The sequence below is a fragment of the Lathyrus oleraceus genome, chromosome 5, assembly GCF_024323335.1.
Source record: "Lathyrus oleraceus cultivar Zhongwan6 chromosome 5, CAAS_Psat_ZW6_1.0, whole genome shotgun sequence".
Taxonomy (NCBI): Eukaryota; Viridiplantae; Streptophyta; class Magnoliopsida; order Fabales; family Fabaceae; genus Lathyrus; species Lathyrus oleraceus.
In genome coordinates, this window is record NC_066583.1 from 582920066 (window position 1) to 582946902 (window position 26837).

The window sequence follows — 26837 nt, forward strand, 5'->3', positions numbered from 1 at the left end:
CAATGCATTATAAAATTCTCTATGTTGAGCCATTTGATCTAATTTTTTGCATACATGATCTTCACACATGATATGAAGTTTTGGTCACTGGTTTGGAATTTTTCTCATATGCTATCATCATTTTTGACACATGGAAATAGATGTGACAATTTGTGTCACATTTTTGACATTGAATTGGTGCATTTTTATTCACATAGCATTTGTATCATTCTGGATTTGATTTTTTGCATGTTGAACATTCATGACATGATGAACTTATACAAAAATCTCAAAGTCATTGCATGCGTTTCTGATTTGATGTGAATTTTCTAATTTGGAAGTTCATTTTGTGCCTATTTTTGGTCATTGCATGGCATAGGCCATTTAAGGCATTTGATTATTTATTTGATACTGGTCCTTTGGAGGACATTTAGTGGAGTGTTTGAAGGTGTAATGTGCAAAAGGATAGGTTCTGTTTTGGCCATTTGATTTGGTTTTGAATCTAGTCTTTGCACTAGTGTTTTTATACATAAACTAACTGTGTCCTGTGTTTCAGGTTTGGACACTTATCAATGATGGTTGGATTTGTTCTCACTTGTGAGATGCAAAATGAATTGAGTACTAACCTATTTTGTGTTGTAGGGTTTTGATTGATGTGGAGATCTCATGGGTTCATTTGAGTGCTTGGGCATTATGCATTGAATTGTGTAACTGTTGGATAGTTTCACTGCTTGTTTTCTGGTTTTATGACTGAAGTACTGACTGTTTAGTCTTTGTACAGGTACCTTAGTTGCTCACTTGCTTTAGCTCTTGCTTGAGCTTTGGATTATGGTTGACACACCACTCAGGTAGTTAGCTTCTTACTTCATGTAGTCTGGAAGTCCTGTCACCTTTTTGGTAGGCATTTTGCTGGCAAGTCCTCCTTCAGAGGCTCTGTTTGTGTTTGTTTACAATTGTGCCCAAAGACCTCCAAGGAGAGGCATGTGATATTTGATAAGACCTCCAAGAGTAGAGGCAATTAACGGATAAAAGGGATTAGCAGCCAATCCCCCGTTATTCAGTGAGTCGTTCTTTATGCTCGCACTACGTGCTGATGCTTCTGAACATGTACCCCAGATCTTTGTTCAGAGTCTGTCAAGTGGAATAGGATCCCACTTTCTGGATCCCCACGCTTTCTTTGTCATGAGCTCACCCTGACCAAGGTTAAGAGCATGAGGTCTCACCCTCATTACCATTTTGATCAGCTTCACCCTGACGTTCAATGTCAGTGGTTAAGAGCTACTGATTACCCTTACAGTTTGGCTTGTTTGTCGAGGTTGATATGACCCCTCTTGACTAAAGCCCACACATTGTTTGAGCCTCTTGTATGGATATAGAGTGTGATGTTTGTTTATTTGTGGTGATGTGTTTATCTGCTCTCCTCTTCTCATCTCCATTTCTGTAGGAGTTGTATGATTGATTTCTGAGGAAGTTGAATGCATGATTAGAAACCTCAACTTAGGGATATTGATTGCATGACAACTATTAGGCTCGAGTCTTAGTCTCCCTATTAGTTTGTTGCTTCCCCGGTCTCTGGTTAGGAGAGTGTTTTACCCCTGTTAAGAGGAACTACGTCGCCCTGATTCTCATACCAGATGAGATACGTAGGTAGGAGGTTGTGAGCAGTCTCTCCGGGCACCCTTTTGTTTTTTTTTGTGTGTTCACCCTTTTCTTTGAGTCTTTGTTAGTTCACCCTTCTATTTGTTTGGTGTGAGTACTTGTTTGTCCAGTGTGAGCGTGTGTTGTATGTTCATACTTTTGGGGATTTCTTCTGATATCACTTGGGGTTCATATTGGGGTTCATATTCGGGGTTCACCTATATTCACTTCGGGGTTCATATTGGGGTTCATTTATGACGATTGTTACCTATTTGGGGTTCATATTGGGGTTCATTTATGACGATTGTCACTCATTCGGGGTTCATCTTTTGGGGTTCATTCTGATAACCTTTTTCTTTGGTGTTCGCTGGTTAGCGATTGTTATTATTGGGAGTCGGATGTAAGTCCATGTATTGGCATTATGTTTCCTTTTGTTTGGTTATTGTCAGGAGTCGGGTGTAAGTCCATGTATTGGCATTCTGTTTCCTTTTGTTTGGTTATTGTCAGGAGTCGGGTGTAAGTCCATGTATTGGCATTCTGTTTCCTTTTGTTTGGTTATTGTCAGGAGTCGGGTGTAAGTCCATGTATTGGCATTCTGTTTCCTGTTGAGTGTTTCTTTTAACGTCTCAGCGTCTCCTTTTTGGTGTCTTGTTTCGGCGTGCGTTAGCCGAGCTACGAGTGCTCTGATTCTCCTCTGGATAGAGAAGATACGTAGGCATACGATGCGATGTCCTAGCGAGCATGCCTCCTTTCCCCGAACTACGTCGACTCTGATGTCTGTTTCTGACAAACTACGTAGGCCCAGGATGCGACATCCTGCCGAGTCCTCTTCCTCCATTTTCTTTCCAGTTGGTGCAGTTTCTTTGAGCAATTTATTAGCAACCCTTTTCCTATTCTTTGAGCTACCTTTTGAGCGTGGATCCCATCGAGTACGACGGACGTGAGGGGTGCTAACACCTTCCCCTTGCGTAACCGACTCCCATACCTTGTAATCTCTGGTCGTAAGACCGTTCCTTTCCCTTTCTTAGGTTAGTCCTGCGCTCCCTTTCCGTCATAGGATGAATAACATCGGTGGCGGCTCTGTATTTTTTCCGCCGGTTGTTTTTCGCGTTGCGACAATAAGCACATACCATCTGCTATGGCTCGCTTCGACTTTGAAAATCCAATCTTTCAAGCTGAAGAAGAGGGTGATGAAGACTGTGAACTCCCGGAAGAACTTACCAGGTTATTAAAATAGGAGGAAAGGGTCATTCAACCGCATCAAGAGTCTGTTGAAGTGATTAATCTCGACACCGAGGATATCAAGAGAGAAATCAAGATAGGGGTTGCTTTGGAAGATAATGTGAAGAAAGGGCTGATTGAATTGCTGCAAGAATATGTTGACATCTTCGCTTGGTCTTATCAGGACATGCCAGGACTTGACACAGATATTGTGGTACACCATTTTCCTCTCAAAGAAAGTTGTCCTCCGGTCAAGCGGAAGCTCAGAAGAACAGGACCAGAGATGGCTGTCAAGATATAGGAAGAAGTGCAAAAACAGTTGGATGCAGGGTTTCTAGCAGTCACAAATTATCCGCCATGGGTTACAAATATCGTTCCAGTACCTAAGAAGGATGGAAAGGTACGGATGTGTGTTGACTACCGGGATCTGAACAGAGCTAGTCCTAAAGATGATTTCCCATTACCTCACACCGACGTTTTGGTGGATAACACAGCTCAGTTCTCGGTATTCTCCTTCATGGATGGCTTTTCTGGCTATAATCAAATCAAGATGGCACCAGAAGACATGGAGAAGACAGCATTCATAACCCCATGGGGCACCTTCTGCTACAAGGTGATGTCGTTTGGTCTGAAAAATGCTGGGGCAACATATCAACGAGCGATGGTGACTCTTTTCCATGATATGATTCATCATGAAATCGAGGTTTATGTTGATGATATGATTGCCAAATCTCAGACAGAAGAAGAACATCTGGTGAGTTTGCAGAAACTGTTTGAGCGTTTGAGAAAATTCAAGTTGAGGCTTAATCCGAACAAGTGTACTTTCGGGGTGGGATCTGGAAAACTGTTGGGTTTTATTGTTAGTGAAAAAGGGATTGAGGTGGATCCGGCCAAAGTGAAAGCGATACAGGAAATGCTTGAGCCAAGAACAGAGAAACAAGTCCGTGGTTTCTTAGGGAGGTTGAACTACATTGCAAGGTTCATCTCTCACCTAACAGCCACGTGTGAGCCAATATTCAAGTTGTTGAGGAAAAATCAGGCTATCAGGTGGAATGAAGATTGTCAAAAGGCTTTTGAGAAGATAAAGGAGTATTTGCAGAATCCTCCAATCCTTATGCCTCCAGTCCCAGGGAGACCGCTGATTATGTACTTGACAGTACTTGATAATTCCATGGGTTGTGTTCTCGGTCAACACGACGAGACAGGTAGGAAAGAGCATGCCATCTACTACCTGAGTAAGAAATTCACAGATTGCGAGTCGAGATACTCGATGCTTGAAAAGACATGTTGTGCACTTGCATGGGCTGCTAAGCGTTTGAGACAATACATGCTGACTCACACAACCTTATTGATCTCCAAAATGGATCCAGTCAAATACATATTTGAGAAGCCAACTCTCACCGGAAGGGTTTCTCGTTGGCAAATGGTACTGACAGAGTACGATATCCAGTATACATCCCAGAAAGCCATCAAAGGGAGTATTCTGTCAGACTATCTTGCTCAGCAGCCGATTGATGATTATGAGCCGATGAAATTTGATTTTCCAGATGAAGACATCATGTTCCTCAAGATGAAAGACTGTGAAGAGCCAGTTGTTGAGGAGGGACCTGATCCAGATGAAAAGTGGACTTTGTTGTTTGATGGGGCCGTCAATGCCAGAGGAAGTGGAATTGGTGCTGTCATCACTACTCCGAAAGGTGCCCACATGCCTTTCACCGCTCGTCTGACTTTTGAGTGCACCAATAATGAAGCTGAGTATGAGGCCTGTATCTTGGGTATTGAGCAAGCCATTGATTTGAGAATCAAGACTTTGGACATCTTCGGAGATTCAACTCTAGTGATCAATCAAGTGAATGGTGATTGGAACACTCTCCAGCCCAATCTGGTCCCTTACAGAGATTACACGAGAAGACTGTTGACTTTCTTCACAACAATAAAGTTGTATCATATACCTCGCGACGAGAACCAGATGGCAGATGCTCTTGCCACTCTATCCTCCATGATCAAGGTGATTCGGTGGAACCACGCTCCCAGGATTGATGTTATGCGCCTCGACAGGGTTGCGTATGTGTTTACTACTGAACTGGTAGTTGACGACAATCCCTGGTATCACGACATCAAATGTTTTCTAAAGAAGCAAGAGTACCCTGCAGGGGCATCCAACAATGATAGAAAGACTTTGAGAAGATTGGCAGGCAGTTTCTTCTTGAACATAGACGATGTTTTGTATAAGAGGAACTTCGACATGGTTTTGCTCAGATGCATGGATAGACACGAAGCAGACATGTTAATGCAGGAAGTTCATGAAGGCTCCTTCGGTACTCATGCCGGCAGACATGCAATGGCTAAGAAATTGTTGAGAGCGGGTTATTACTGGATGACCATGGGATCTGATTGTTTCAATTACGCTCGGAAGTGTCATAAATGCCAGATTTATGCTGATAAGGTACATGTGCTGCCAAATCCTTTGAATGTGATGTCTTTGCCGTGGCCTTTTGCTATGTGGGGCATTGATATGATTGGAAAGATTGAGCCGACCGCCTCCAATGGGCATCGCTTCATCCTTGTTGCCATCGACTATTTCACCAAGTGGGTCGAAGCAGCATCGTTCGCGAATGTCACCATACATGTGGTTGCCCGTTTCATCAAGAAAGAAATCATTTGTCGCTATGGGATTCCCGAAAGAATCATTACTGATAATGGTTGTAATCTCAACAACAAAATGATGAAGGAGTTGTGTCAGAACTTCAACATTCAGCATCACAATTCTTCCCCTTATCGTCCTAAGATGAACGGTGCTGTTGAGGCGGCAAATAAGAACATAAAGAAGATTGTGCAGAAGATGGTCGTTACGTACAGAGATTGGCATGAAATGCTACCCTTTGACTTGCATGGGTACCGTACTTCAGTACGTACATCGACCGGGGCAACCCCTTACTCCCTTGTGTATGGTATGGAAGCAGTCCTACCTGTTGAAGTGGAGATTCCTTCTCTAAGAGTCCTGTTGGATGTCAAGTTAGACGAAGTTGAATGGATTCGGACAAGGTTCAATGAGTTGAGTCTTATCGAAGAGAAGCGAATGGCAACCATTTATCATGGGAAGTTGTATCAGAGTCGGATGAAGAGAGCCTTTGATCAGAAAGTGCGTCCTCGATGCTTCCAGGTCAGAGATTTGGTGTTGAAAAGGATCCTTCCTCCTCAGACAGATCACAGGGGCAAGTGGACTCCTAACTATGATGGACCGTATATTGTCACCAAGGTTTTTGATGGTGGGGCCTTAATGCTTGAAACTATGGATGGTGAAAACTTCACTTCCCCTGTGAACTCAGACGCAGTTAAAAAATACTTCGCATAAAATAGACCCGCTGGACAGTAAAAAGAATAATCCAGGCAAAAATGGGCATCCCGACGAACCAAGAAAATGAAAAGGTTCGGGCAAAAATTAGGGATTAAAAATGAAAAGATCGTACACCCGGTAAGTTGAAAACCTGAAAAGGCAACTTAGGCAAAAATGGGTATCCCGGTGGATTGAAAACCCGAAAAGGGCGATCCAGGCAAAAGTTAGGGATTAAGCGAATGATTGCGTTCTGAGTAGTTCTGAATCTCATCTCGTGTCAATGACTGGAAACTTTTGAAGGATAGGAAACATTCCAATCACTCTTTTCAGAAAGTTGATCATCTGGAGGATCTTGAAGACGAGCGAGTCATAGCAGAGTTGGAACCCGATAGGAATCCATTTCACATTGCCATTAGATTAATTTCCGTTTTTATCTTTTGTACGATTCCCTCTTTCCAGGGATTGCTTCCTGATGTAAATGCCTATTCAGAGGCCATTTAATCAATAAAACCATGTTATTCAGTACATCTCTGTTTTCATTTTCATTTTACTGTTTTGTTTGCAAAAATGACGTCCGAATTTTTGATAAACATTGCATCATGAAACATAAGAGCTTTACAGGTACATGCTTAATAAACATTTAAAATTGCTGTAAATGTTAAGTGCTTTAGATCGTCTATTCAGAACAGGTACCCTCGGGGCATTTCCCTAAGGTTCCTAGCCGATGATCGTGAATGTTTTCCCCCAACAGTCGAAGTTGGTATCTTATCCCTACAGAGCTGATCAGAGCATTGGATTCTTCGATCCCTAACAGGCTCTCACTGCTGTACCTGCCCCAAGCGGTTATTTTAGAATATACACTCCCTAGTAGAGTTGACAGTGTCAGACTATATATCCCCAGCGGAGTTGACAGTGCCAGACTGTATCTTCCCAGCAGAAGCGGATGCTCCTCAGGGTTCGATGCCAGATCGATGATCTCGACGCCAGATCCATGGTCTCTTTCCTTGAAGCAGAATCTCGATACCGTATCGGTGTTAGCTTCCCCTGCTGAGTCGTCTCTCTCGCAGATTATGGTTGCCAAAACCACTATCGCTTTCCCCAACAACAGGTTTTTAGTGCCGTTCTCTCCCCAGTCAGAGTCTCGGTATTTCGTCATTGCTAGAACACCGTGTGACGGGTCATTTCCCCACAGAGTTCTTTGCGCTGTGCATCTCCAACAGCCTTGTCAGGGTCCAGAAGATGGTGATCATTTCCCCAGCAGATTCCCTTGCCTCGGCTTGGCATTCTACCCAGCATTTCGCATCCCTGCATGTAGAATCATATTGCATTGCATCCTCCCAAATCGCGTAGCATTTCCATTTTCATGGAGCATTACGCCATTGAAAAATTCAAACATACGCATGTAAGCATAAAACATTCTCGGTATCCCAAGTGATAAGTCAGAAGTTGTTTCCAGTACTCAGACTGAAGATTGTTCATGACTTACCTTTATTATCCCCAGCAAGTGTCATTGGCTCATGCGCCGCCTCTATTATCTTTCCCTATTTCTGCCGATGCTGACAGGCATGAAGTTTTTCCGATATTCAGACCGAAGTGGCATTCAGGCCAGTTTTCCGATGTTCAAATCGAAGAAGTTTCCGACATTCAGGTCGATGCAACTTGTGGCATTCAGGCCAGTTTCCGGTATTCAGCCCGAAGTGGCATTCAGGCCAATTTTCCGATGTTCAGATCGAAGAAGTTTTCGACGTTCAAGTCGATGCAACTTGTGGCATTCAGGTCAAGTTTCCGACGTTTAGGTCGATGCAACTTGTGGCATTCAGGCCAATTTTCCGATATTCAGATCGAAGTGGCATTCAGGCCAATTTTCCGATATTCAGATCGAAGTGGCATTCAGGCCAGTTTTCTGATGTTCAGATCGAAGAAGTTTCCGACATTCAGGTCGACGCAACTTGTGGCATTTAGGCCAGCCTCTCGGTGTTCAGACCGATATTAATAATCTCATATCTTCCGATGTTCATATCGAAGTCATTTCCAGTATTCAGAGTGATGAGCGGCATTCAGGCCATGGTTATTTCTGCGTTACCATTTATTTTGGTATCTAGGTTAACATTCTTTTTCCGTATTCAGACTAACTCTCACCGTACCAGACGGATTCTTCTTTCAAGACCATCTCTTTGCCGATTCTGACAGGCATTGTTACTTCGCTTCACTTCAGTGCACATTTTCAGGCTTTTATTGTATTCAATCCCTTGATACCCCGAAAGTGCGAAAGCCGCTGCTATCTTTTTTTCGGGTCTCCAGTTGATTGAATAGGGGCAGCTGTAATACCCCAAAATTTGCCCCCCTCATTCATACATTCATTTTTAGGTCATTTAACATTTCATATTGCATTTCATCATATCAATCAGAATCAGATCCAAGAAGCTTGAATGTCATCCAAGACACTTTGTGGGTCCTATCTGGGTGATCAGTCAACACAAGGGAATGGCTTGAGATACTTCCAACATGTTCAAATAAGGTCTATTCATCAGTCAAAACGTTAATCTTGAAGGAGCAAAAGTTTGTTCATGAGCTGTCATGCTCGCTAGGCGAGCAGAATGGGTCGCCTAGCGAGTCCCAAGAAAAGCCACCAGAATCACCTACGCTCAGAGGAATTTCTTGAACTGTCATGCTCGCTAGGCGAAGCCCACGCGTTTTGAAAAAAAAACGAAAAAAAAATATAAATAAATAAATAAATAAAATCTTGGACTTGGACCTCTCTCTTTTGAGCCCACAAAGTCAGAAAAATCAGGTTATAAATTCTAGACTTCCATCTCCCAAAAAACACTGGGAAAAAGATAGTGAGAGAAGAGCTAACAGAGTTCAGAGCAACCTCCAGAGACTGAAAGGAACTCATCTGCAAAGAGTCAATTCCATGTCATATAAACCCTCAGATTGCTTTGCTAACCCAACCGGGCAATTCAATTTCATTCGATCTCTCCAATCAGGTTTGCCATATTTCCATTACTCTATACATTCAATTTGAATGCTCTGAATGTATGAGGTATTATGGGTGAATTTGGAAGAGTGGGTATCGTTAGGTTTTGCATGTGGGCACATGTTTTAGTATGTATGTCATGTCTTGATGTGTGGATCCTTTCCCCCTGACTTTGAATTTTGATATCCTTTTGATGCATGTGTTTGACAAGAGGTTTAGGCCTCCTACACTTGGTTGCTTTTTGTAAGCTCTTTTTGTGAATTTTAATGGCATGATTCATGTGGTTACATTTTGATTTGGGGCAACTCTTGATTGCGCCCCATCTTGTCACTCTAACCTGTTTGTTGAGTTTTTTGTGAGGGCTCACATGACTCTTGAAAGGATAGCTTGCTTGGCATTCCACTTTATTTGTGGGATACCATTTGGAGATTTATTCCGATTACCTGTATTGACTTGCTTTCTTTGATGGTGCCAGCTCGAGAGATCTCTGGGTTTCTTATTTCTTTAGCTGTTATTACTTCGGATCTTTATCCGTGTGGTAGATCTCTTGATCCTTTATCTTTCCCGCATTTTACCGCTTTCTTAGCTGGAAGACCTCAATAGGAGGCAATGTTTTCTTTTGTTTGTTTACTTTTGTGCCCAAAGACCTCCAAGAAGAGGCATCAGTGCTAAAGACCTCCCTGAAGAGGCAATTGACGGATAAAAGGGATTAGTAGTCAATCCCCCATTATTCAGTGCGTCGTTCTTTAAGATCACACTACGTGTCGATGCTTCCGAACAAAAGCCCAATGTCTTTTGTCCGGTCAGTCAGTGGAGAGGGTTCCACCTTTCTGAATCCCCACTTTTTGTCATGAGCTCACCCTGTCCAGGGTTAAGATCTATGAGGTCGTATCCTCATTACCCTTTTGATCTGCTCACCCTGACGTTCAATGTCAGTGGTTAAGAGCCCATTTGATTACCTTTTTCATGGCTTGTTTGTCGAGGTTGATATGACCCCACTTGACTAAAGCCCTACCCATGTATGTTTGAGCCCCCTTGGTGGCATTTTACTTTATGCATGTTTGTTTTGTATGGTGTGATCGTCTTCCCATAGGATTGCTAGGCTTCGTATAGTCTCCCGTTTGCATGTCAATTAAGGTAGCATTGTTCCTTCGTCTAGGACTTCCTTTTTGCATGAACATTCCTAAAACACAACAAACTCATTGGTTTTTCTTCTCCTAAGAACACGTTAATTCCTTCTACTACAGGCGAGTAAGTCTCCAAAGGTCGAGCATCCGGTAGATTGCGTAGTAACGTCGTTCATCCAAACCCTTAACCCGTAGTTAGCCGAACTACGGCTTGCTCTGATTCTCATTCCAGATGAGATACGTAGGCATAAGACGCGATGTCTTAGTGAGCACACTCCTTTTTAACCCTATAGGTAGCCGAGCTACGAAGACTCTGATTCTCATATTCAGATGAGATACGTATGCAGTGGATGCGACATCCGTGCGAGTCATTTTCTTTTGACCCTTTTTTAGTAAATAGTACATTAAATATACACACACCCTTTAGACAAGAACAACAAAAGTGGATCCCGTAGAGTACTACGGATGCGTAGGGGTGCTAATACCTTCCCTTCGCATAATCGGCTCCCGAACCCAAGATTTGGTTGCGAGACCTTGTCTTTTCCTTTCCCTTTTCCAGGTTTACTTTGAGCTTTTCCTTTCCCTCCTTTGGGATAAATAACGCACGGTGGCGACTCTTCTGTCATTTCTTTCTCCCCGGTTGTTTTTTCGCATCTCCTTTTTCAGGTTGCAGCAGATAGGTAATAAAAAGTTAGAGTCTAGTTCTTTGAAGTATCACATGAAAAAGAAGAAATCACGTCAGTTTCCCAAAAAAATCGACGTGTATGTTTTAATTAAAAATATAAAATATAAAAAAAACCATAGCGTCATATTTTAGGAATACATTTGAAATATCTATTACGTCAGTTTTTTAGAAAAACAGAGGGATTTGAATATATAAAATTAAAAATTAAAAAGAGCTTTTGAAAAAATTGATTTGAAAATATTAATGCAAAATATATTACCTCTCAATTGGACCATGTAACCAATATTAATACTAATAAAAAATGAAGAAAAAAAAAGATTAACAAAGAAAAAAAATGAAGCTGGAAAGGCACTAACTGAAAAAAAGATTAAACCATTGAAAAAACATAAAATGTAATAACTGAGATTCGAAGCAAGCTCCCTTATAGCTATATTCCCTTGATTTTTAAAAAAACAGAGGGAATAAGTTGTATATATATATATTTAAATAGAACATGGCGCTCCTATGATATATCCCATCAATTTTTAAATGTTTTAGGTGAAAGTTTCGTCGTAAAATGTCTTATTTGTTGTAGTATCCGCTGTGCAATTTGGATTAGAGAAAATTGATGGAATAATTTTTTTGACTTGTGAAAAGTTAAAGTCAAAGATGTGTTGATACAATCAAGATTACACAAGGTTCAAGATTATGTCGGTGGTTGAAGAGCTTTCTGCCAACAAGGAAGTTGTACCACAAGTTTTCAACTTAGTTTTTGACATGTGAAGTCACTACGCCAAATAAGGGAAAAGAGAGCGCTTATTTTGGCCTATAACAGCGCTTTTAAGCGCCCTCTAATCTGGCGCTGGCATAGGTAAAGACAGCGCTTTGTTCTCCTGGAGAAAGCGCTGTCTAAAGTGGCCACATTATAGTGCGCTTTAAGAAAAAAGCGCCCTCTGGAGTGGTCCATACAGGGACACCTCCAGAGGGCGCTTTCTGGAAAAAGCGCCCTCTAAAGTTGTCAGTGTAAAGTGTTTAGAGGGCGCTTTCAGGAAAAAGCGCCCTCTAAAGTTGTCATTGTAAAGTGTTTAGAGGGCGCTTTCAGGAAAAAGCGCCCTCTAAAGTTGTCAATGTAAAGTGTTTAGAGGGCGCTTTCAGGAAAAAGCGCCCTCTAAAGTTGTCAATGTAAAGTGTTTAGAGGGCGCTTTCTGGACAAAGCGCTCTCTAAAGTGTTAGTTATTTTAAAAAAAATTGTTTGAAAAACAGTGGATATATATATTTAATTGGTAACCTGTTCGCATGCTGCAAAAGTGTAAAATTCATATTGATTTCATCCTTTAATCCAATGTTATACACCATTAATCCATTGATATATACAACATGAATCCATTTATATACAACATTAATCCTCCATATATACAACATTAATATATGATTCTTTGATCAACAATATACAACAACATATTCTCAAAGTACTACAATTAAGAGAATAAAACATAGCAACCAACACCCAGTGACCACTGTATCCAAAAGCTGTCTAGTAGTTCTAACCAATACTAAACAAAAACGTCCATCCACCCATGGTGGCAAACATGTTCTGTATATCCAAAAGCTGTCTAGTAGTTCTATCGCACATCCATACAAAATAAGGCTCAACCAAAACAACAGATGGCAGCATAAGTAGTCCCCTGCAAAAAGAACACGTCCAAATGCAAATAACACAGAACTGTCAAAAGGCGATTGAGCAACAAATAGTAAACAATGGCATAAAGTTAAATGACATAGCTAATATTACCTGAATTCCTGCATGGCTGTTAAGGTAAAAATCAAATTCCCTAGGGTGACAAATGTCGGTGTCTACCACGGTTCCTTTAACAATTTAGAACAACAAAATCAGCAAAAAGTGATAAATTCAAATGATAATATATACCAGCTGCGTTGAGAAATATATTGAAAAAACCTGGCATAATTTTTCCACTTCTATCGGTCTCTTTGGGGTTGACAGGAAAGAGACGGGTGTGATGTCTCTTTTGGACCACTACAAAAGTAACTTTAGGTAGATACCCATCCTCTATTGAGACACAAGCCTGATGAAAAAAAATTAAAAATTAAACGCAGAGAATTTAGTGGTGTATTTTATGAACGACAAAGTAACAAGAAATCAACTTTGAGAAGTCCTAAATTCTGCCTACAATACAGGGCTGCAAAGTTGATGCAACAAAAAACATATAACAATATATGGTAAGTACCTGTATCTCCGACCATATTTTTTCTTTTCCAACCTTCAAGTCCGGACTTCTCCAATTATCACATGTAATCGGAATATGTTGTCGAACAAGGAAACCAATGTAACTTGCCAACATTGAACCCTTATCTTTTGAAGATAGAATTGATATATGTTTAGATGGACATGTTCCATTGTCGTAGAGGGATACTTTCAAATATCCAGCATCATCATCTACGCGAATGAGGCTTGACGATAATAGAGCATCTCCATCTAAACAAATATCAATTGATACTTTCGAGCATCCCTTGCCCCTTGCACGAATGATTGACTTCATAATAGCCATTTTACCTGTAAAAAAGAAAACAATTAAAATCAGATGACAAATGTAAAAATAATTAAAATCATAAAAGTCATTTTACCTGTAATAAAGAAAACAATTAAAATCATTTGACCTGTACCTTTTTCACTAAGTTCTCTTTCTTTTCTTGGTTGGAATATGTTCTACATGTCTCTTAACAACACGGACGGTTGGATTGATCCAAATACCCTCATTATGATCATTTCTAATATATGAATCATTTGATATATTATTCTCATCTTGATCATTTCTGGTAAACGATTCAATCTCAACATCAATATCACCTTGATCTCCAGTGTTCTCAACATCAATATCACCTTGATCATTTCTGCATAGTACTTTTATCATCTTGTTCTTTGGTATAAAATGTGTATCCATTAATCGCGTATGCGCTATAAGAAAAAACATGGAAACTTGGACCATATGCTAAGCATCTCAACCTTTCTGTTATTGAAGCGGGATCTGAATAATACTTTGAATAAATATGATCCTTAAACCAAGGTATAAAACATCGATTGTGCTCTCGTACTATCCAATTTTCATTTCTATTGGGATTTAAACCTCGGAGAACATCCTTGTGAATTTCAACATACGGCTCAACCTCATTCTCATTGTGCAGAACATACAAATGCACTTGACCCCGCTCGACCCTTGATACTGCCACGATTTTATTTCCAATTAGATTTTTTCCTTCTTTCTTTTCGACAAGCTGAGACTTGGGGAGTCTGATTGACTGAACATTAGACAAATATTCAGTACAAAACTCAATCGCTTCTTCAACAATGTATCTTTCAACCATACAACCTTCTGGTCGACTTCGGTTCTTCACGTACCCTTTTAATATTTTCATATAACGTTCAACAGGGTACATCCATCTCATATAAGCTGGTCCACACAATTGTGTCTCTTTCACAAGATGAACAACTATATGTACCATTATGTCAAAAAATGATGGAGGAAAAAACATTTCAAGCTCACACAAAGTAATAACGATTTCTTTTTGCAACATTGGTAAGATCGCAGGATTGATCACCTTACTGCAAATTGACTTGAAGAAAGAACACAACTTAGTTATAGAGCTTCTTACTTTTTCTGGAAGAATAGAACGTATACCTATTGGGAGAAAATGTTCCATTATAACATGGCAATCATGGGTCTTTAAACTCTTTAACTTGAGGTCTTTCATAGACACAAGTCTTCTAATATCTGAAGAGTACCCTTCTGGAACTTTAACTTCACTTAGAAACTTACACAATGTTTTTTTCTCCTTTCTAGATAGAGTATAAGCAGCAGGCGGTAGATATGTTCGTTTTCCTTTCTTCAAGGGTCCTAATTCAGTTCTTATTCCCATCGCTATCAAGTCCTTTCTTGCCTTAAGGCCATCCTTAGACTTTCCTTGTATATTGAGTAACGTGCCAATAACACTTTCAAATACATTTTTTTCAATATGCATAACATCAAGAAAATGTCTCACATACAAGGACTTCCAATACGGCAATTCAAAAAAAACTGACCTCTTCTTCCACCCACTTTTGACAAGTGTGTGGGCAAAAGGCTTGCCAAACTGAGTATCCAAATCTTTCACCTTTTCAAAAATTTGATCACCCGTCAATATAGGTGGAGCTCTGCCTTGTTCTGTCTCTCCATTGAACCCCTTTCTCCATCCACGGTAGTGATGATTTGAATTTAAGAATCTCCGATGACCGAGAAAGACATTCATCTGACCAAACTCCAAGCGCTTCCAATCTGTTTTATCTTCACAAATAGGACACGCACATTGACCTTTTATGCTATACCCTGATAGATTTCCGTATGCTGGAAAATCATTAATTGTGCCAAACAACATCGCCCTCAAGTTGAAACTTTCTTTCCTATATCCATCATAAACCTCCACACCGGTCTCCCACAAAATCTTTAAATCTTCGATTAAGGGCTTCAAGTACACGTCTATGTCATTCCCTGGTTGTTTAGGTCCAGAAATCAACATAGACAACATCATGTACTTACGCTTCATACATAGCCATGGAGGTAGGTTATAAATCATAATAATCACAGGCCATGTACTGTGTGAGATACTCTGGATACCGTGTGGGTTCATTCCATCAGTAGATAATGCCAAGCGAAGGTTTCTTGATTCTTCTCCAAATTCAGGATAATCATTATCAATTTTCAACCACTGTGGTGAATCTGCCGGATGTCGATACTTTCCATCTATAATTCTTTCATCTGCATGCCAGGTCAAGTGTCTTGAATCGGTTTCACTACGAAACATGCGTCTAAATCTCGGAATAACAGGAAAATACCACAAGACCTTTGCTGGAGACAACTTGTTCTTATATCGCGAGACACCGCATTTAGGACACTCATTTAACGATGCATACTCATTTCGAAACAAAACGCAATCGTTTGGACATGCATGTATCTTATCATAGCTCATGCCAATAGAGCACAACATCTTTTTGGTCTCATATGTTCGATTGGGAAGAACATTATCCTCAGGAAGCATATCTTTCAAAAGGGCTAATAACTCTGTGAAACTTTTATCCGACCACCCATTGCCCGCCTTTAAGTTGTACAACTTTAATACCGCAGACAATCTTGTGAATTTAGTGCAACCATCATACAAAGGTTTCTCTGCATCACTTACCAACCTCTCAAACATTTCGGGACAATCCTTAAGATCTCCTTCAAGTGCTTCTACAATCTCTTCAACTCGATCACAATCGTATGTATCTGCGCCACTATAGTTTGAGGCATAGGTCGTACTATCCCCCGGTTCAACATTCTCGTTACTTTTCTCACCATGCAAATTCCAACATGTATAACTTCGATCAATTCCATGCCTCATTAGATGCGATGTCAACTGAACTGCGTCAACCCGTTTCCCATAACAACAACCCAAGCAAGGACATATCATTCTACTGGGGTCTTCGGCGTGCGCAACGGCAAACTTAACGAATTCTAATACCCCATTCTCGTACTCTCTCGACAATCGATTGGAAGACATCCATGTATTATCCATTACTAATTAGAATAAACAAAAAACAATTTCAGAAGAGTTCAAACACATTCGGACCTAGGTTTCTAATGATACTGGTGTTGACACAAAATCAGATATTCATAGGTCGTATAACCCTAACTACTGGGTAATGTAGTCCCATTGCATGCGCTATCATGGTCACTAAAAACCAACCGTCAATTGCCTAATAAACCCAAACAAACGTAGGGCTTGAAATTTAACGCATGCGCTATCAAATTTAAAATGACTATGAATATTGAAACTTTACAGGTTGAAACAAACGTAGCATAGACAACAATAACATAAAACTGAAATGGGGCAAAGCTAAAACAAAGCAAGAAATAGGGCAAAGCTAAAACGAAACAAACGTACCTTTGGTGCCAGAAGGAGGAAACGCCGTAGATCTAACAGAGGTGGAAGGAGAACGCCTTAGAACCCTAACGTGAAAAAGAACGAAAACAACAGAGAGTGAAATAACAAAACGCGCAGTATGTTATAATTTTAATGTTTACTAAAGGGGACCTTAGAGGGCGCTTGTGGAAAAAAAGCGCCCTCTAAGGTGCGCTGTCTATTGCTCATTATTTTTTCGCTTCATTTTAGAGGGCGCTTTTGTAATAAAGCGCCCTCTAAAGTGCGCTGTTGTACATGGACTTAGAGAGCGCTTTCTTAGAAGCGCCCTTTAAGGGTATCCTTAGAGGGCGCTTTCATAAACGCGCCCTCTATTGTTGTCCCTCCATTTCCTCATTATTTTTTTGCTTCACTTTAGAGGGCGCTTTGTTACAAAAGCGCTCTCTAAAGTGCGCTGTTGTACATGGACTTAGAGAGCGCTTTCTTAGAAGCGCCCTCTAAGGGTATCCTTAGAGGGCGCTTTCATAAACGCGCCCTCTATTGGTGTCCCTCCATTTCCTCATTATTTTTTTGCTTCACTTTAGAGGGCGCTTTGTTTCAAAAGCGCCCTCTAAAGTGCGCTGTCTATTCCTCCTTATTTTTCTCTTCACTTTAGAGTGCGCTTCTTTAAGAAAGCGCCCTCTAAGGTGCGCTGTCTATTCCAGTTTTTGGCGTAGTGAGTTCTTGGAGTGGTTTAACTTCAAGTGAAATTTATTCTTTATGATAAAGTATATGATTTTCGGTGATGACAATGTGAAATTCTTGAATTGGTTTATCTTCAAATAAATTATATTCTTCATGAGAGAGTATGATAGTTTTTAAAACTATGATTGTCGGTGAATACAATGTGAAAATTCTTGGACTGATGTAGCTTCAAGTGACTATACTTTTTATGGTGGAGTATGATTATCAATGAAGATAGTGAAAGCTAATATATTATTTCAAGATGAAGATTGTTGAGATTGGTTGAAAATATATATGTTGACACTCTTTATGGTGGAGTATGATTGTCAATGAAGACAACAAAAACTTATGTATTATTTTCAATCAAGGTGAAGATTGTTTGGATTGGTTGAAAATATATATATATGTTGAAGAAGTCTCACATCACTTAATTTTGTGAATGAAGAGAGAGTCAGAGGTTATATATATGATATAAGTTCTTTGAAGTTTCACATCGCTTAGTTTTGTGAAGGAAGAGAGAGTTCAAGACTATATATAGAATTCAGTTCTTCATTCCAAGATGCATAACTCAAAAACCCTTTAAACTTGTATTTGACTTTCTTTTTTCTCTTATACTCTTATATTAAAGTATTGTGAGATGTGATTAAATAATTGTTTTTGCAGGGTGTGAGGGTCTTGGTTAGTTAAAGGTATATTATATGTTATAATAATTTTCACATAGTATTATTCTCTGATTGTTTATTGACAACAATCGTAATTTTTTCCTCCAATTTTAAAATTTTCACATAATATTCTTTTGTTGTGATTATGTTACTTTTTTCCTCTATGCTTTTTTGTTTTATTTTTTTCAACATAGAAAAAATGTGTCAAAAAGTCTTACTTTTTGTGAAGTGCGGAAGTGTGTGCATTTTAGATAGATTTGAAAATGCTTTTTTTAGAATTAGAAAATAGTTTAAATTTTTTATAGTGGTAAACTAGCACTCTTAGGTACATATATTATTTTACCTACTCATAACCTAAACTATTATTATTTTTTAAATATTCTCACTAAAACACTAGAATTTTTCATATGAATTTTTATTTTTTTTCTTATTAGCATACTCGTATTACTTTTAAAAATATATTTCTTCTTTTTCTTTATATTCGATCATCTTTAAAATTGATGCCACCTTCTCCACTTTAAACGCACCACTAGATTACACTACCATCTAGAGATCTCTTATAAATTTCAATATTTTGGATTATTTAAGTCAATATTTAAATAATAAAAATAGAGTAACCATACATGTATTTTCAATAAAAACATAAAACAGTCTGATTCATCTCAATTATTGCTATCAATCTTCATCTCCGAAAAGATCAAGAAATACAGTAGTCTTACACTTGGGGCACTGTGGTTCATCCTCTGAGGACATAACATACATGTAGCATTTAGGACAACCAACAAGAACCATCTCTTTTGTAACTGCCTTTGCATACTCCTCCTCATTATCTTCTTCTTTAGTCGCCATTGAAGTTACCTCAGGAACAATCATCTTCGATGAATATGATTTTGAAGACGAAGATGAAGACGACGACAATAACTCCGGTAAATTGGGTGACGATGATTTGCCACTTTCTGGTGATGGAGGACTCCATTCCGAACCTCGACTCTTTCGCTTGCTCATTGTGTATTTATAGATGTTAATAAAACCCTTCACTTTCAAGCAAAGTATATGTTAAAAATTTGAATCTAATTAAAACAAAAGAAAAATTAAAGTTGGGTATACAGAATCAATTTTTCACACATATTTTCTTTACACAAAAACATTTATTTTTTAAAAAAGATTTATATTTTTTCAAACAAATATTTATTATTTTTTCAATTTTCAAATAAAATAAAAAAATTTAAATTATATATTTCCTAAATTTTTAATAGAAAAATCAATTCAGAGAAGAGAAATCTAAATATTTCAATCTGTTTTGATTCTAAAATAAAAATCTCAATGACATAGAGTTTTGAATCTCTTAATTAAACCCATTAAAAAAATAAGAAAATTAAGGATCCGAGTTAAAAAAAACTCATTCAATTTACACTTAAAAATAAAATGTTTAATAAATGAAATTTTGTATATATGAACATTTTTATTACAGTTATTTTTATTATAAAACGTATGCGCATTAAATACAAACACTTCTTTCAGCCTCTTCCATATTTAGTTATGAATACCTAAACTCTACTATTCATTTTAAGAATGGTCAAATCGTTAGACATGTAACCAACCTCGTTTTATCATACCGCATCTTACCGACATATTTGATGCCAAACAAAAATTGAACCACAGTAAATTGTAGTACATGTTTTATAACTGTGAACTTTTGTGTTCAAATGTGAGACAAATTTTTAATATATATATATATATATATATATATATATATATATATATATATATATATATATATATATATATATATATATATATATATATATATATATATATATATATATATATATATATATATATATATAAACGGAATTTTTATGTGAAAATAGATGAATAAATCTGAACCACAAAATCTAAGAAAATGGACGATAGAGAATTTTGATAATAAATTTTTTAATATTTTAATTTAAATCATTTATCTTAATAATGAATGAGAGAACAAATTGATTGAGAATAAAAATGATATATAATTTCAATCATTTATTTTAGATCTAAAAATTCTGATTTTTTCATGTTTTAAAATAAAATTATCATTTTTAAAATATACGATAAAGAGTTAAACTTTTATGAGATTAATTACTTTATACTTTAAGTATAAAAAATTTTACACTATCGATTCATAACCATTCGTTTATATTATTTTATAGATTTTTAAAATAAAGGTCAAACTTGTTTCAATATTCAACTGCTATGATTAAATCCAACTTAATTTAACTACTTTTGAAGTATATATTTTCAGCAAATGTTAAAACTTAATTTGTCTAAACTTTTTATTATAAAAAATTATAATCTCATTTAAAGTAAAACAAAAACCGTTTTATGTATTTTTCTAAACGGTGAACTTATAAATATCAGTTTAATTAACACGGACAAAATTCTTTTTAAAGTGAACAGAGTAATCTTTACTTTGAAAAAGCATATCATGTAAATTATATATGATTAAAATATTAATTTGAGCATTATGACTGAACAAGAATATTAAAATCTGAGTTATATAGAAAGCAGTAGAATGTATAAAGTAAGAATACCTTTCCTTAAAAAAGAAAGAAAGAATGAGAGTACCTTATGAAAAGAAGCACAGGTGAAGAAGACAGCACCAAAAATATCAAATAAATGAAAAGTTTAGGAATTGTTACGTATAAGATAAGAGCAGCATATAAACACCAATACTATATAGCATCTTTTTGGTATTCAAATGATACGTACATAGAAAAATGTAGGATTTAATTTTTCATGTATATCAACAAAAAAAAAGTAATAATAGAGGATTTGAAGAGTGAAATACGGAGAAGAGAATTTATTGCACTTAAATGTCGATACTAACTTTCAGTAAATTAAAAATGGTTGGTTGGCAGTACGTCATTACTTTATTATATATTAATAGAATGGCCCATTCCTGTCGTCAGATTAACGAGAGAGAAACAATAAAATATATAGTTTGTCACAATTTTTCTTTGTTTACATGATAAGGGAAAAACAAAAGAAACAGATATTACATTCATACAGTTTGCTAATAATATTGGAAAAAAGAGAAGACAATTGTTTATGCCCATAACAAGATATCGCTTATTGTTGACATATAATTTGACAAGATCGTCTACTAAAAAGAGTTTCCTTTTTTGTTTGTCACAAATTTGTTGGATATTCATCGAAGCTTTTACTGTCTTACCACACATTTCCATGTAAATTAATAAACTATTATATATGCTAAATTATCAATTTTCAGACAATTTTCTTTTAATATAAGGCGATTGTTGATTGTTTTGGAGGATCCTTTGAAAAATTTAGAGGAAGTGCCCAATAGTTTGCGGTTCTGTTGAAAAACTTATTGGAAGGCCCTGTATTTTGTTATTCTTTTAATCTAAGTGATTATAATAAATTTAATATTTATTATTTTTATTTAATTATAATTGACTATAAATTTTTTAGATAATAAAAAATATTTTTATTGTAGTTAAATAATTAATATTATATTTAATTAATAAATAAGCAATATTTTTTATTTATTTTAATGATAATAAAATCACATTAAACAAATATCTAGTGTTTATTTTGACCCAATCGTGGGAAGCAACATTCAGTTTCACATCGAGTCGCGTAAACCCACTAAGATGTATTTGGTTCTCATTATATTTGATGATCGAATAGAAGTCTCCATGTCATGTCATTGATCCATGAAATGAATGACCATGTCATCAGTTAAGTCCATCACCACATTGTCATAATTTAATCTGATTCCCTCCAGTTTGGTTGGGTAATAGTTGGTATTGAGTTGTGGATGTAACTGGAAAAAAGGATTTGTGGTTGATGTGTATGGAAGTTGTGTGTTCTTGAGGGGGTATGTTGTGTGAATGAGTATTGGTTATAGTGTGTTGATCAAGACATAGATAGGCATGTTGATCAGCCGAGTAACCTACAAAAACACACATAGCAGACTTGGGTGCAAGTTTATGGTTAGCATATGGTTTAATCCATGGAAAACACAAACATCCAAAACATTTTAACTTATGATAATCCGGACTAATGTTGAGCAATTTGGAATAGGGTGATTGATACCCAAGAATTGGAGTTGGGAGTCGATTTATGAGGTAGGCTGCGGTGGTCATGGCGTGAGGCCAATAAGTGAGGGGCAAGCCCGAGTGATGGAGAAGAGAGAGACCGGTTTCAGCGATGTGACGATTCCGGCGTTCTGAAATTCCATTGTGTTCAGGTGTATGAGGTGGGGTGGTGTGATGACTTATACCGTGATTGCTTAAAAAAGGACGAAGACCAAGATATTCGCCACCATTATCGGTGTATAAGATTTTTATTTTGTGGTGATAGAAATTTTCAATGAGTAATTTAAATTTGGGAAATATAGTTTGCACGTCAGATTTGCGTTTCATTGGATAGAGCCAAATATAGCGAGTAAAATGATCAACAAACATGCAATAGTATCTAAGACCATCAATTGATAAGACAGGAGAAGTCCATACATCCGAAAAAATTATTTCTAATGGATAAAAAGATTTAAGAGTAGATTCATGAAAGGGAAGCTTGTGACTTTTGCTAATTTGGCATGAGTTGCAATCTGATTGCTGGAATTTAGTAGAGCCCAAAGAAAAATGTTGTTGAATGAATTTGAAGATAGAAGATGAAGGATGCCCAAGCCTATGATGCCATGATGTAGCGGATTCCGTGCGGACGGTGTGGACAGATGGGGGAGTGGCGGGCCAGAGATAAAGTCCATCCACACACGAGCCTCTATGGGTTATTTGACCCGTCTGCAGATTCTTCACATGAAAAGAGTTTGGCATGAAGACAACAGCAGAGTTAGTTTGCGAGGTAAGTTTAGAAACAGAGATGATTTTTTGTTTCATGGAAGGAACGCACAAAACATTAAACAGGGATAAATCATTAAGTAAAAGTGTTCCAGAATGAGAGATGTTTAAACCTGAACCGTTACCCATAAACAGCGAGTCAGGACCAGTGTACGGATGATGAAGGGCCAAATTTTCAAGATCGTTGGTAACGTGATGCGTGGCTCCACTATCAACCAAATAATTCTGAGAATGACCAGCAGCTGCAGTATGGACCTGCTTCTGTCCAGGATGACCCATAGGATCCCGAAGGGGCGGTGGGACGCCGGGATGTTGCTGCTTGAAGGTGTGGCACTGAGATAGAACATGTCCTTTGACATTACACCACTGACATCGACCTAGGAACGGTTTGCGATTGCCATTGTGTTGATTTGATTGTGCAGAGAATTGCCCATATCGAGACTTGTTGTTGGAGTTAGGCCGAGCCTGAGCATTCAAGGCTGTAATTGGAGCATGAGTCTGTCTCTGAGCAGCAGTAATGGAGAGTTCCTGGATAAGTAGCTTCTCAAGGAGGTCATCAAAGGTAATTGGGGTGTCCCTTGCATTCACACCATCAATGACTGCTCTATAGCCGTCGTCGAGGCCGCGCAACACATGATCAGTCATGTCTTCAACAGAGATAGGAGATCCAAGGGATGCAAGTAGATCGGCTGTTTGCTTTAGCGAATGCATATAGGTGGTGATGGATTGAGTACCTTTGGAAGCCGTGCGGAGACGCTCCTTTAGTTGCTTCAGATGACTGCGGGATGCTTTTGCATAGGTGTTCTTGAGGAGGGTCCAGAGATCATGTGAGGTCTCTGTCTGAGATACTAAGGAGGCCACCTCGTTGGAGAGCGTAGTGAGAAGAGCACCATAGATGAGGCGGTCCTGTCGGCGCCATGTCTGATAGGCAGGATTTGGGGTTGTCACTGGAGGCGTGTCTGTGGTGGTGATCGATTTTGTCGACGCGGGAAAAGATCCATCCGGATATTTGAGGAGATCATAGCCATCAAGGAGAGCTTCAACTTGGAGTTTCCAATTAAGATAATTGGTAGGGAGAAGCTTGGTGACACTGATAAGAGTGATACTAGCAAAGGGTTTGGATGGCTCATAGGGGTTGGAGAAGAAGGAGCTGTTTTCACTGGCCATGGGAGGCAAGGGTGGGAACTAGGGTGAGGAACGACGTCCTGAATTAGAGGGAGGACGTTGGATCGTTTCCGGCTGATACCATATAGAGATATGATACTTGTTTGTGGAATTGATAATTTGTTATTAGTTTCTGTCAGTATAAATATACAAGCTGTTAGACCTAATTTAGGAGAGAATCAAGCTAACAAATCTCCTACTAATTCTCCTCTAATCCAGTTCTAAACTTTTACCTAAAGAATAGGAATTAAACTAATTAATATTGTTGATAGTTCGTTGTTGGGTGTATGATGTTGTGTGGGTAAATTGTGGATTTTGTTGTTGGGTGTTGTAAGGGGTGGGTTATATCGTGGGTATTGTTGTTGGTACCGTTGACTTGGGGTATAATGATTGTGTTTGGATTTAAAGGGTGTTGGGTGTTAAAGATAAGTTGTTAGGTGTTAAAGATATGTTGTGGGGTGTTTGTAGTGTGAGGTGATTGAGTTGGATGTAAGTGCTTGTTGATGGTCTGATGTGTTGGAAGTCCGAAGATTGAGGTTGGTTAATATATATATATATATATATATATATATATATATATATATAAAGCCAATTATTATTTACTCTCTTTATATTTTGTTGGCATGATATAGCCTTGTAAGATAATATTGCGATAGTTTTGGCACTGATGACGCTCTTCTCTATAATGGTCTTTTTAATTTCTAAATTTTCATTGGTCTGACGATGAGCTTGTGTGGTACTCCTCCATGCACCTAGGACCACACAAATTAAGTATTTATTTCTTCGTTAAATGTCGATTTTTGAATACAATCATCTTTCGTATTTAATATAGATAAGAAGATTCCAGTTAACAAAAAACAAAAAACATGTCTAAAAAACAACAACACATACGACATATAAAAACACTTAACATCATAATATTTCTAAGAGATTACAACAATCAAAATAATATCATCTACTACAGACATCATATCCCTAACATTATTGTCATCTTTAACTCACACCCACATATGGTGGATATCATTGTTGTCTTACGCAATAGAGATATAAAAAACAAGTATCTCAATATTTCTAATTTTTTCACCATTATCATTAATCTCCCAGCCTAACTAACAAATCAAGTTCCTCTCTAGTTGCTCAAAATTTGAATGTTCCAAAAATACATCTTCATCGGAGGCTTGACTCTCGAGTAAATAACATGTCTTTTATGATTCATGTTAGAACAGATGAACAATAAAAATTTAGAAGAAACTAAGAAGCGGCGTGAAAAAATAGATCGCATCATATCTTTATTTATATCGGATCCGCCACATGGATCTGACAAAATAATTGGCGGACCCATTATAGATAAATCAAACAAGAACCACAACCAACTGTAGTATCAGACATGTACTTAAATAATAAAAAATATAAAGCATCCATCAACTGCAGTTTTAATTCTATACTTAAATAATAAAAAATGAAAAATAACTATCAACTATAGTTTCAGACCTGTATTTAAATAATAAAAAATATAAAATAATCGGCAATTGCAGTTCCAATTCTGTATTTAAATAATAAAAATATAAAACAGCCGTCAATTATAGCTCCAGAACTGTATTTAAATAATAATAAATTATAAAGTATTTGCCAATTACAATTCTGATCTAATACTTAAATAATACAAAATTAATTAAATAATAAATAAATAAATTTATTATTATTTTATTATAATTTAATAAATAACTATATTTCAATTATATTATTTATTTTGAATTTATTATTTAATATGTATTTATTATTAATATTAAAACAAAATTAATAAATAAATTAACAAAAATAAATAAGAAGGGCCAGACATTCATTGTACGGTTGTTCTATAATTTTAAGTAGGGCAACTCTTTGCTTCCCCATGCCCACTAAAAGGTAAATTTTTTTGTTTTGAAAAGGTGGTACTTTAATTTATATTTATTTATATATATATATATATATATATATATATATATATATATATATATATATATATATGATAAAGTAAAACAGTAAAAATGTAATATTAGGAAGAAAAAAAAGTATTGCTAAATCAAATTTATTAAAATCTATTGACCTTAAATCAAGTCAAAAACGCAACTAGTAAAATATTTGAAAAAGCAAAACCCTTATCCAAGAAAGAAGGTTCTAGTTTCTTCACAGAAAAAAAAAAAAAGGTTTTACTCGAATCAAGAAGATAGAAAGAAGGTTTTATCCAGAAAGTGGTTATGAGAAAGATCGTCATGGATGAGAATGGTGAAAGATGTGTGATGTCGTTTGACGTGAACATCGCAACAAAACGTTCTAAAGTCAATGATTTCGTGAACTATAGTTTCAACACTGAGGATGATAATCAGAATGAGATGGAGCTTTGTTCTTTTGACAAACAGGAAGATGAAAGTGGTGATGAAAAGAATGAAAATCCTGATTCCGGTCAAAGTTCGAACCGTAAAAACCAGAAAAAAGGTATGTATTTCCTTAACCCTTGTAATGACTATATAGAAAATAGTTAAGTGAGTGGTTAT

At 37.3% G+C, this 26837-nt stretch overlaps 1 long non-coding RNA gene across 1 annotated transcript; it reads right to left on the reverse strand.

The window, feature by feature from the left end:
* Window positions 1–18886: 18886 nt before the first annotated feature.
* Window positions 18887–21067, reverse strand: LOC127086662 (uncharacterized). The gene is made up of 2 exons (XR_007789542.1): window positions 20882–21067; window positions 18887–19314 (listed from the first exon to the last, which is right to left on the reverse strand). It is a non-coding gene; the product is annotated as an uncharacterized LOC127086662 (long non-coding RNA).
* Window positions 21068–26837: the final 5770 nt, after the last annotated feature.